We start from the raw sequence: 12,769 nt of genomic DNA, 5'->3' as shown, positions 1-12,769 counted from the left end.
AGTGGAAGAGCATGGACATTGGTGACAGACCTTGATTCATAACCCAACTTCAGCACTTACTATCTGAGCGATCTTGAACAAACTATTAACCTCTTTGATCCTCAGTTTCCATTTAATTCTTACCTTGTAAAGTTTTCTGTAAGGATTTAAGGTAATGTAGGGAAGGTGATTTGGGGAATAGCTTGCTAATTAATGGTCACAATTGTACTTAAGCTGCCTGGTTTGGTGTCTCTAAGAGTGTACTATGGTCCTTAAACTTTCTGCCCTACATCCAAATACCTAATCATCCACAGATGATATTGCCTTATACTTTACAGAGAAAATGCAAGTTATCAAGTGAGTACTTAACTTCTCTCCCCTCCACTTCTGTACACACTTATGATATCACCAATTAGTTTCTTCTCTCCTATTTTAGAAGAATCTGTGTTTCATGTTCTTTCCAAAGACCCCAGAGGCAGTAGAGCATGGTAGTTAAGAGAACAGTCTTTGGTTTTCAACTGCCTGGGTTCTAATTGTCTCTCTACCACTTGGGCCAGTTCTTTAACCTCTCTGTATTTGAGTTTCTCCATCTCCAAAATGGATACAATGAGACATGTACTTCATAATATTCTTAAACAGATTGCATTAACTAAAACATTAAAAACATGAAGTGTACTGCCTGTTACACAGTATGAACTTCTGTTAGCCATTACTACTGCTATGAGTTAGTATCATTTCCTGCTTTACTCTCTTCTCAAAATGCTCTCTGACTATAAACATACTGTGGACATTTAATCTCAGCCATTGTATAAATAGCATTGATTATGCTATTAATCATGAGATAAAAATGATTAATTCATTAAGAGATAAAAATCTTGTTTTGCATTAAAATATTAAAATTGAATCAAGGTGGTTTAACAAGAGGAATGCTATTGAATTATTATCAAAGAAACCATAAAGTTCTTAAAATATGATGAAAAAAATCATTTTACACAGTTGGTAAGATAGAAGTGAAGACAAAATCAATTCATGACTCTTGGTAGATTCTGAACAACTCAGAACTCTCCATATATGTAACCCTAAACTGTGAGCCAAAAGCAGGTAGAACATTTCTGACATAGACAGGAGGGGTGGATTTCAGAAATTTAAGCTATTAAGACATTATTTTTCATTATTAAGATTCTCCTGTGATTATTTTTATCTACTCCAATGTTGCCTAAGCAGATATATACTAATGCATTAAGTATCACTTTCCGTTTGGAGTTAAGAGCTGCGTGCTCACTGAAAGGTCTTCCTCAGTGACTAAAATTTACATTTCTGAGTTATTTTTCCCATAAGGATATTAAAGTTTCCATTAATATTTTAAATATGCAAACTTTAAAAAAACTATTGGTGTTGCTCTCAGAGGATTACCTAATCAATGATATTATTTAGTTGCATACTATAATAGAGAATCAGAAAGATATGATTGCTGTTTATAATGTCCACCTAGTCATTTCTGTATAACAAACTTTATTTGAAACACCAGCCAATTTTAATATATTTACTGTACCAGTATTGGTGCAAAAAGAGATGGAAGGTTACTTTCTCTTCCACAAAGGTACTATTGCTGAATACACAGATCCTCTGATGTCTAGTTAACAGTTTACATAACTGGCAGCATTACTTAGGAACAAACTGCTTTGCTTGGAGTCAAAATTAGACACAAATATCATGTACTTTAGGATAAAAGTTACAATAGTATTTTTTAAAAAGACATCTCTTTCAAATTGTGAGACCATCTAACATAATCTGAACCAGAAATCTTGGAAGAAGTTTGTTTAGAGGTGAGCTATGAGTTCAGTATTTTGAGGCACAAAGGGAAGAGAGAAATGAATATATTTGATTGCATTTTAAAATCCTTCTTCACGTAGAAAGTAGACAATGTTCTTCCTGGTAAGTAAACAAGTTAAGTATTACTGCAGCAAATGGAAAGGGCTGGAGTTAGACCTCCATTCAAATTCATGTTCTGTTGGGATCTGGCCCAGAGCATGTATTTTTGTTCTTAGAACATTGGTTGGCAAATATAAGATACCCCATAAAAATAATAATTATTAAAAAGTTCAAACAACTAATTGTTGGACATCCAACTTATTTTTACATTACAATTTAAAAGGTAAGTTAAAATGCTTAATAACTGAAGAATATTTACATTTCCCAGGCTTTTTCCATACCAATAACTTAAAACTATAAGATAGATAGCCAGAAAGCAATATTCAGTCGCACATGGAATGTTCCAGTCACATTATTCAACAACAGTAAAATGTTTGTTAGAACCATACATATATGTGTTAAGATAACAGTTAAGATGTTTGGCTTTAGAGTAAAGCTGAGAAGATAGTTGAGGCTATATAATAAAGTAAAAAAATAAAAAATCTCCAAACAAAACAGGTGGTTGGCTATTTGGCAAAATGGATTCAAGGTCCAACTTTTTCATAGACTAGCTTTGTGAACTTGAACCACTTGATATGTCTTGTGCTTCACTTTTCCAATTATCTAATAAGAGGAGTAGACCAGATCAAGGGGCCTCAGTGTTTTTGTGGAATAGAGTTGTATTTGATTTTCCTGGAGCTTAAGTTGGTGATAGTCATTGTGAATACTGGGAGGTAAGGAGACAGAGAAATTTAAGAAAAGTAGAAATCCATGTATCTGGGAACAGAGCCAATATTGGGTTTTGTCAAGTGCAGTCTCTTTACAATGAAAATGAAGGTAGGTTGGTGGGAAAATCCTATGGGTAAGTAGAATGGTGGGAGAAATTTCTGCTGTAAGATCGGCAGCCTTGGACCATCAGACAAAATGAGGACCAACTTTAAAATAAAGCTCATTGTGGGCTTCCCTGGTGGTGCAGTGGTTGAGAGTCTGCCTGCCGATGCAGGGGACACGGGTTCGTGCCCCAGTCCAGGAAGGTCCCACATGCTGCGGAGCGGCTGGGCCCGTGAGCCATGGCTGCTGAGCCTGCGCGTCCAGAGCCTGTGCTCCGCAACGGGAGAGGCCACAACAGTGAGAGGCCCACATACTGCAAAAAAAAAAATAAAAAAATAAAATAAAGCTCATTGTAAGTTTGGAGCTAACCAAAATGATTAACATCTAAATTTATTATTTTAAAATGTCTTTGTTGAATACTATAATTACATTTTAAAATTGAACATGGAACTCTTTATGGAAAGTATATCTAAAAAACTATTTTATTTATAAAACTACATTTTATAATTCAAAACTTGTGAGAAATGTACTGTAATTTTCTTAATCATCTTTTAATGAGTATCAAATGGCACTATAAAGTAAAAAATAATTTTTGAGTAAATATGAAATGATTAAAATAATTAACCTAGTGGTCAATTAAAGCAATTACAATTTATCATATATATTTGGACAATCTCATTTTATTACTCATTATTGATAGTGATTATGAATCACTGCAAAAGTGATGTTTTCTCTTTTTTTTTGCTTAAATTTTATTATTTCCTTTCCAGCTTATAAAAATAATTTTGAGTGCTAAGTATCATTATATCCATTTTATAATGAGTAAACTGGGGCTAAGAAAAATTACTTGTTCAAGGTAAGTTACTTAGTAAGAGGCAGAGCAGGAATTCATATCCAGGTCTTCCTAACACTGAAATCTGTGCTTTTAATTGCCATGGACTCTACTCCTTACTTATATAATCATTTCACAAATATTTATTGAACCCCTATAATATTTGAAACAACTCCCTGGGCATCAGGTCGATAGGAGTAAATAACACTGAAAAACTCGCCCTCTTGGAACTTGCAAAGTGAAGTGTGGGAGACAGAAATGAAACTAAACTAAGTAAATTATGCAGTATGTTAAATTATAATGATGCTAAAGAGAAATAAACCAAGGGAAGGGGACAGAGGGTGTTCCAGGGGACTATTGCAATTTTAAATAGGATGCTCAGGGAAGAACACTCTGAGAAGATAATATATGAGTTAAAACTGGGAGGAGCTGAAGGAAACTTGCCATGGGGTTACGTAGCAAATGAGGATTCCAGAAAAGAAAATAGCAATTATGAAGGCACTGAAGTGGGAGATGCCTAGCAAATTCAAGCCACATAAAGGGGGCCAGTGTGACTAGAGCACAGTAAATACATGGGATTGTAGAAGATAAGATCACAAAAGCACAGGGAGCCAAACTTCATAGGAACTTGTAGCTGTTGCAATTACTTAGACTTGTCTCTAAGTGAGATAAAGGGCTACTGGAGGATTTTGCAAATTGTGCATGATCTGACATATTTTATCAGTGTTGAGAAGAACCTAAAGGGGAGAAAGGGTGGAAGCAGAGAAACCAGAGGAGGCTAGTGGCAATAATTCAGGGGCCTTGGAATAGTGACTAATGGGGGAAATAGTGGGAAGTAGTTGATTCTAGATGTATCTGGAAGGTAGAGCTAATGGTATTTGCTGTGGTTTCAACGTGAATTGTGGGAGAAAACTTTGTAAAGCATTTTCTCTGAACTACTACAAGTTATGGAGTTGCCCTTAACAGACATGGGAAGAGCAGGTTTGCAGAGAGGATAGAGATGAGGAGGTCAGTTTTGAATATGGTAAACTGAAATGTCTCTTAGACATCCGTGTGGAGATATGTTGTGTAGTTGGACCTGAGGGCATAGGGGAGAAGTTCAGGCCATACTGGGAAACATGAGTTATAATAGAGACTGGATGAAAGGGAATTAGTGAGGACACAAAAGATATACAAGGATTGAGCCTTGGGTATTTCAACATTCAGCAGTTGTTGGAGAGATGAAGAGGAAACTTCAGAGTAGAATAAAAAGTAGGGCCAAAAAGAAGGAAGATAACTGGGATTGTAGTGACCTGGAAGCAAAGAAAATGTTTACCAGCAGAGTGAGTGTGACCAGTTGTGTGGAAAGCTGCTGAGGGATCAAGTAATACAAGAAGTGAGAAGTGGCCATTGAATTGACCGGAATGAAGGTTATCAACAGCAACAGCTTCAGCGGGTAGTGGGAGAAAATCTTGAACAGAGTGGATTTAAGACAGAATTTGCAGAGACAATCTTCTGAGAAGTTTTCCTCTAAAGGGAAAGAAGTATATGGAGTGTTTACTGAAGGAGGAAATGAGTAACGTTGGCGAGAGGCCTTTTCTTTAGATAGGAGAACAACATTTTTATATGTTGATGGAAAAATTCAGATGGGGGAGAAAACGGATGATGTAGGAGAGAGAAGTGAGTATTGTGGAAGCAGTGTTCTTGTGTTGGAGAGAGTAGATGAGATTAGAAAGCAAATGGAGGAGTTGGGATTTGCTAAGAACAAGGGATGAACAAAGAGTTCATCCATTTCAACCAGTGAGAAGAAAGAGTAGGTGGGAACAGATTCAAGTATCTGAGGGATGAAGTGGTGAAGATTTGTGGATGTTTTCTTCTGAGTTTTTTACCCACTGAGATGTTGGCATATAATGTTACATTAAATTATATAATATTCAGGTTAGGTAGATAAATCTTAGGTATCGTGAATTGCAGACTTACTCAATTTAAAATTTAAAATTAAAGACTAGAATGTGGCATAAACTGAGAATAAAACCTTTTGAAAATTGTAGCAGATTCACATTATGTCTGTTAAATAGTTACTTTTTTATTGCTATAATAAAAATTTATGCTTATTCATGGAAAGAGCTATTGTTCTCTTCTAGGTCTTTTTTCTTCAGAAACAAGGAGATGGTAATCATCATTATCAACCTTATCTTTGAAGATCAGGAACAGCAATAAATACAGTGTTCTTTACGTGAGGGTTAAAATCATCACAAATAATTTCTATTTTGTGATAGAGTAAGTGACCTTTTCAGTGACGTGAGTCTGTGGGAGAAAGAATAAAGTACACATTTGTATATTAAAATTCTCAATTCCAACTATCTGATAACATTTCTTGTCAAACTATTCTAACAGTTTCTATTACTTTTGGGAATGTTTAAATAAAATCTTAACAAAAATAGAGAAAACGAGCTTTTCCCTTTCTCTATACTTTGTGCCAAAAGAACAAAGGTTTATATTGTACATTTCTGTTAGCAGGTACAAAGAGAATTTATAATGTGGGATCTATCCAAGAGGAATATTCCCAAAGTTTGCTTAAAAAAAGTAATTTAAAAATAGTGTACATTTAAGCTACATTTAGAATGTTCTACAAGCTTAAAGGATGTTTGGAGTCAGGTTTTAAAAACAGTGGGATTTAGTGTAATAGGTTTGGCAACAAAATCATTGCAGTTCATACAACTGATGAATTGATGCAGACCTAGCTGACTAACACGTACCATGTGTTTGCTTTGGCAGAGAATTTGGAAAAATAATTTGGAGAAAAACTTATATTATTCAACAGATTTCACTTTTGTTGTTGTTTTTTGGGATTTTTAAAAATTTTCTAATCAGTCTTGCAAAGGTAGAGTTTGCAAAGATCTTCCCATTGATTGGAACCAGATTTGGGCCTTTCACAGAAAAAAAAAAAGATGAAGAGGATAATTCTACTTATTTCATATGTTTCTCTTAATTACCCACTGCTCAGAAATAGATTTATGACTAGTCATTTCTCAATTGATACCATGTTTATGAATTTATTCTATCTAAAAAACAATGCTATAAAATGTCCCTTATCAACATTTCTAACGTAATCATGGCATGTAGAATCTTCTGTTTAAACTTTGATGGCCAAGAACAGCACTGTGTTTTGCAGTAATGTTTAAGTGTGTTATTCTGAGACTTGTTAATTCATAGACTTACTTTTTATGTTGTTGTTCAGACATAAGATTAAAGCTTGTTTCTTTTGTAAAGTAGGTTATTTGAATATTGCTAAAAGGTTTCAAAAGAGTTTGTTGGCTTGTTAGAGTATTGGAATTCTCACTGTTTAGTAAAATCCTGAAATATTAATGATGGGATGAACTCAAGGCTGGAAAGAGCTCCGATTCCATTTTATGGGTTGAAAGTTGCTTCAGAGGCTATTCTGACCATTATAAGATACGTACGTTGAATATACTCCTAAATTGACTTCAGGAGCTAGACAAACTATTTTCCACTATAGATTAGCCTGAATTTCTGTGCCATGTTGCTAAACCATGCAGTTCAGGAGATAATGAGATAGTTTCCTCAAAGAAGTATGAGCAATCCCTGAAGCTGGAGGCAGTGCAGTATATAGCATATATAAATGTTCAGTGCTATTACATAGGAAAGAGCTGCAGACTGATGAAGCAGGCAACTGATTTTCTAAAGTAAACACAAACATTATTTGAAGGTTACTCCACCTCTATTTTTTGGTGTCCTTGGACAAGTTGTTAACCACTGTGAAACTCAGCTGGACTTGTATAAAAATGTGGATACTGATACCTACTTTATTTCCAAGGTTGTTATAAAGATAAAAGAAACTATGTACTGTGTATTGCACTGGGTACATGGGATCCTTCTTTTCCTCCCACTAGACTGTAACCTTAAGAGTAGGTTAAGAGTAGGACTGTGAGACTCTTTATGCAGTCATCAGCACGTACTCTTAGGTACTGAGAGAATATTCAGGGGAGGAGAATCTATAACTGCAAGGCAGTGGAAGAGGTGCCATTTATCTAATCGATACAACTTTCTGAGATTGGATTTATTATCTTTTATTAAAAGAAAACAGGATTAGAGAGTTAAACCCAAAGCCATATAGCTAGTAGTTTGAGAAGCTAGAATTCACAACAGGATGATCTGCCTTTCAATGGCATGCCTTTCTAGAGCTTTCTAGTGGAAAGGGAGGACTGACTTTTTTTGAAGTCATAACTATATGCCATATGTTTTCAAGAGGCCTGTTCTCATTTAATTTTCAGAACAATACTATGAGAAAGACGTTATCTTTCCCATTTTACATGAGAAGAAACTCATACCCAGAGATTAAGTAACTTTCTTCAGGTCATACAACTAATAATTTAGCAAACAGTGATGCAAATCCAAAAAAACAGTCCAGTTCAAACCCCCAAAAAGTCCAAAAACAATAATACAACATGCTGCCTGGAGGTACAGGTTCAGCAAGATGAGAGGTCAGCACTTGGGGATAAATATTTGGGGAATGCGATTGGAATGTATGTTGAGGAAGAGGATGGGAGCAGAGATGAGAATCCAAGATTGAGCTTTTGGTGTGGGTGGCAGGGAGCTCAATTTATATTTCATCTTCTTCCAAACCTCTAGACTCCTACTGCTGTGCAGAACTTTCTGTTCCCTGAACTTTCCATGCTTCTGTACCTTTGAGCATGTATTTTCCTCTGTCTAGAATTCCATTCACTCTTCTTTTTCTGGAAAACATCTCTTTAACTTAAAAAATGCAGTTCCAAATTTATTTTGCAAATCTCTTGCTGATCCAACCAATGGTGAATTGGATGCTCTTCTTTTGAGATCCTTTAGTCCAATATTGGCTCAGATACTTACCTCAGAAGCATCATTTTTATGACTCTGGAAGAATGAAATAGAGTTCCTGAGAACTGATGGTCCTGAAGATTTTCTAATCCTATATCTAATTGTGGATTTGATAATCCTGCAAGGTTATTCTAAATGTATAAGCTCCTTAGATTTTAGGACAAGGGAGAATTGAAAGCTTTACACACACATGCACACACACACAGGCAAGATCTGAAACCTTGGGTAGGGTTTCCAGAGATCCTCACCACTGCCCCCATACTGCACGGTCTCTATCCCCATACTGCACGGTATCTATCCTGATATCCCTCACCATGCTTTGTACATAATAAGCAATATGAACAACTGAAGTTCAGAGGAATTAGCACAATTACTTAAATTAAGGAGAAGTATGATCAAGATTAGAATGAACTAGACCTTTATGGTATGTGGGCCTTTGCTGGGAAACAGTGATTCTGTCACATTGATTTCCAAGTCCAACATCCTGTTTCCAATGCATATCTATCAACACCTTCACCATTATCTTTTTTTTAAAGAATTACTATTGTATTACAAATGTTTTCTTTTGGCTGTAAAATTTTGATTCAGCAGTAAAGTTAGATTTACTGACTGGGAGATCAAGGACTGTTTACTCTTTTCTCTGCTTCTTGCCAAGTCTGTAGTGTGTGGTAGAATAGAGCAGTAGATAATTATTGTTTTTCAAATACCATTATTTTTTCCAATCAAACATTCATTGAGAGTCATGAATTTTACAAGTGAATTGATCACTAGTGCAAATATAGTGATAAATTCATTAACATTTATTTTATCTTCTCCATTCACTGAATTTCCCGTATGTACAATCAGGGTCTATTAAATTAAAAGAAGAAGAAAAACCTATTAGGGACAGCAAAGCAAAACATGAAATGCAGAGTTAGCAACTAACTGGTAAATCTAGAATTTTCAGGCAACAATAAAAGGCTTATTTGTCTATGTTCATTGTCCCTCCTCTCAGATATTTACTGGTCCCTTTACTTTGGGCTATATTGATCAAGGATAAAAGGGAAGCAGAGATCTATGGCTTGATTTAATTATTGAAAATAAAAATATTTATCTTTGAAATATACCTTGGATCATGGTCTCATAGTTTTGTGGACTGGTACTAATGCTGAAAATTCAAGACTATAGCTTTTGTGATTCTTGGTCAACAGTCAATGCTTGGCTTGGGCAGTAAAGTCCTAAAATGTGGGCTTGTTAATTAACAAATACATCTAAGTTGGATGAACAGAACAGTTTCAAAATGTGTCTTTGGCATTTCTGCATTATTTTTTAAACCCACAAAATGTAGATTTTTATCTCTAACTTCTGTTCACTCACTTGTGGCTACTTTAGGAAGTAGTTTTTCTTTTCTTTACTTCCTCAGTGAGAGCTGCAAGATCATTGTTGGTGCAACTCGGCCACTGCTTAACAGAAGCAGCTTGTTTATATTACTTCCTGTATTTTTTTAAGACCAGCGTTTGGTATCCCTTAAGAATTTCTCAATGCTTTCTGTCTTAGGGATTTTTTTTTTCTGGAGGAATAAGTCAGGGACTCAATTAGGCTAATAATTTCTTACCCATGAGGACATAACGAATTTATTCTCCACTCAATAGCCTTTGGAGAAAATTACTCAGTATTTAGAAGGGGGGAAAATCAGGCTATAAGAAATCCTTTCTTTGAGACTACATTTCACAGATTCTTGCCTTAAAAAATCCATTTCGATACTTTTAAATAATACTCCATGTGATGAATTAAGGCTCTCTATTTAAATCTACCTATTCTTTTAGGAATGAGAGGTATTAAAAATTCTAGTTTGGCTGAGTAAAGAAATGTTAATGATCTGTCTAGCAGTTGAATTTAAGCATACTACCTTGCGATTATGCTGCCAAAACAAATGAAAATTCATTGCCTGCTATTGGAACCAATTTAGTTAGGTAACACTTCATTTTTCGGGCATCATCAGGGGAATGAGTTATTCCACTTAAGTGAATTTTCCACATAAATGCTTCAGAATTATCTTTTTAAAACAGAAATCAAGGCATGTTGGTTTCTTATTGAAATCCTTCAGTGACTGCCCATTGTCTAAAGAATAATGCATTGCTTTATAATCTACCATTCCAGTTTCATCTCCCTTCAATTCCCCTACCACCTATGATCCACTTTAATTTGTTCACCATTCTCTAGACCTATCATGCTCTTTTAACTTTTTGATTCCCAGATGCTGTTCCATGTAGTCATGACTCCTCAACAATTTACTAGATCTCTTCTCTCTGCTTCCAGGGCCACAGTACGTTTCCAGTATGGAAGCCATACCATATGGTGATTTTTAATTTCTATGTTAGCTTCCCTCACTAAATTGGGACCTAACAGTGGTCAGGGAATACACCCCTCTCCACCTTTATTTTTTAATCTTTGTATCTTTAGAGACTCATTTAGTGCCTGAAAAACAGTGTTATTATATTTATTTCCTGTGGGAGCTGTAACAAATTGCCAAAAACTGGGTGGCATAAAATGAAATTTATTCTCTCATAGTTTTAGTTTCTAGAAATCAGAAATTGAGATGTCAGCAGGGCCATGGTCCCTCCAGAGACTCCAGGGGAGAATCTGTTCCATACCTCTTTCAGCTTCTGGTGTGTATCAGAAATCCTTGGCATTCCTTAGTTTGTAACCACAGCACTTTATCTTTGCCACCATCTTTACATCACCTTCTCCTATGTGCATCTGTTTCAAAACTCCATCCACCTTTCTAAGGAAATACATACGATTTCACTTAGGGCTCACCTGGATAATACAGGAGAAGTTCTTCCTCTCAACATCCTTAACTGAATCACATTATTAGCCATATAAGGTATACACAGGTCCTAGGCATTAGAACATGGAAGCATCTTTGGGGGCCATTATCAGTCTATCACAGATACTTAATGTATTTTAAACTGAATTACCCATTCAAATGCTAAAACTTTCCAAATATAAAAACATTAAAAAAAACTAACTCATATCTCATGCTTAATTGCTTCCTTAATTAGAACATAGTATTCAAACCATATTTTCATATTTTCTTGATACTAGTGTTTTCTGATTTTCAAAATAAACTATACTTTCAGTCATGGATTAATTTTAGGCTTCTAAAGTATTTAGGAAAGCTCTTTCACTGCTCTCCAAATATATTCAGACTGCAGTAGTTATTGAGTACATAATGAAGAGCTATACATGCAAATAATATTCAGTTCTTTCTTCAAAGAAGTTACTGATTAATGTGGAAAATAGACATGGAAGCAGACCTATATCAATAAAATATGCAACTTTTGTGTGGCTAAACATTAATAAAGCCATTCAGCTTTATGTATGAGCAGTTGACATTTGGTTAACTTTCTCTCTCTGTTCCCCTGGAGACCTGGTAAAAGCAACATGTGAACTTTATTTTTGATAACGTTGGTTGTGGTAAAAATTGATTGATTAGCAAATTCCATCTAGACTTGGAAGAAGTATGAATTAGCCATATTAAGAATAAATGAGGGGATATATGTATACATATAGCTGATTCACTTTGCTGTATAGCAGAAACTAACACCATTGTAAAGCAATTATACTCCAATAAAGATGTTAAAAAAAATAAAAGAGAAAAAAATAAAGAATAAATGAACTATAAATAATTGAAGAGGATGCCGTAACAAGATTGCCAGGAAGTGCTAAGGGCCTAGCTGGGGTTGGAGATGAGAATTCATGGTTGATCTAAGCTATATAGTCATGTGATTTTTCTCCAGCAAGACCTGGTCATCCAAGTACAGGAAAAGGCAAGATGAGTTTGTAGTATTCTTCAAGGTCAGAGTTTTGCCTGGTTAGTTTTAGTGGAATAATTTGGGTACTAGGAACTTAGAAATACTGGCTAGAGAAATTCTGGTGATAAACCATGGGCTCTAGGGAATGAAAAGTAGATAGAAAAGGATTGATAAATTAGAAGGAAATGGAGGCCTCAAGGGCCTTTGCCCTTCTCAGTGGTAGAAAGATGTTGTCAACAAGGGCATGAGAAACTGAAAGGAAAACAAATAGTGATTGAGGAAGAGTTGTTTGAAAGAAACCAAATAGGGAACTATTCCCTGGGGTGACAAGGATGTGCATTGGGAGGCGGTGACTGAAGCAGAGAGTAGGTTGAAGGTGGCTGAAGCTAAGAGGTTCAGAAATTATAATGCTATTGTGTAGTTGGATAATATGACTAGATGTTGAGATGACTTACAAAAAAAAGCACTTGGGGTGGAGACAAGACTGAGTCAAATGGCAAATTTCCAAAGAATAGGAAGAGTTGCTCAGTGTCAGCAGATGATAGCAGCCAAGAGGAAGAAA

General features: G+C 35.4%; 1 long non-coding RNA gene across 6 annotated transcripts in view; it reads right to left on the bottom strand.

Annotated features, from left to right (window-relative positions):
* The window catches only part of LOC109552846 (uncharacterized), a 140,679-nt gene that overhangs the window by 118,867 nt on the left and 9,043 nt on the right, over positions 1 to 12,769 (bottom strand). For 5 of the 6 annotated variants that reach the window (XR_012324811.1, XR_004529245.2, XR_012324812.1 and 2 more), the window contains exon 2: positions 11,044 to 11,174. This is a non-coding gene — a long non-coding RNA (uncharacterized lncRNA). Of the gene's footprint in view, positions 1 to 8,452; positions 9,260 to 11,043; positions 11,175 to 12,769 lie in introns of those variants that run through there. The other variant, XR_002179769.3, reaches the window with a different exon arrangement.

Source organism: Tursiops truncatus, chromosome 12 (assembly GCF_011762595.2).
Source record: "Tursiops truncatus isolate mTurTru1 chromosome 12, mTurTru1.mat.Y, whole genome shotgun sequence".
Taxonomy (NCBI): Eukaryota; Metazoa; Chordata; class Mammalia; order Artiodactyla; family Delphinidae; genus Tursiops; species Tursiops truncatus.
Note: the sequence above shows the minus strand (reverse complement) of the source record. Positions and strands in the feature narration are given on the sequence as shown.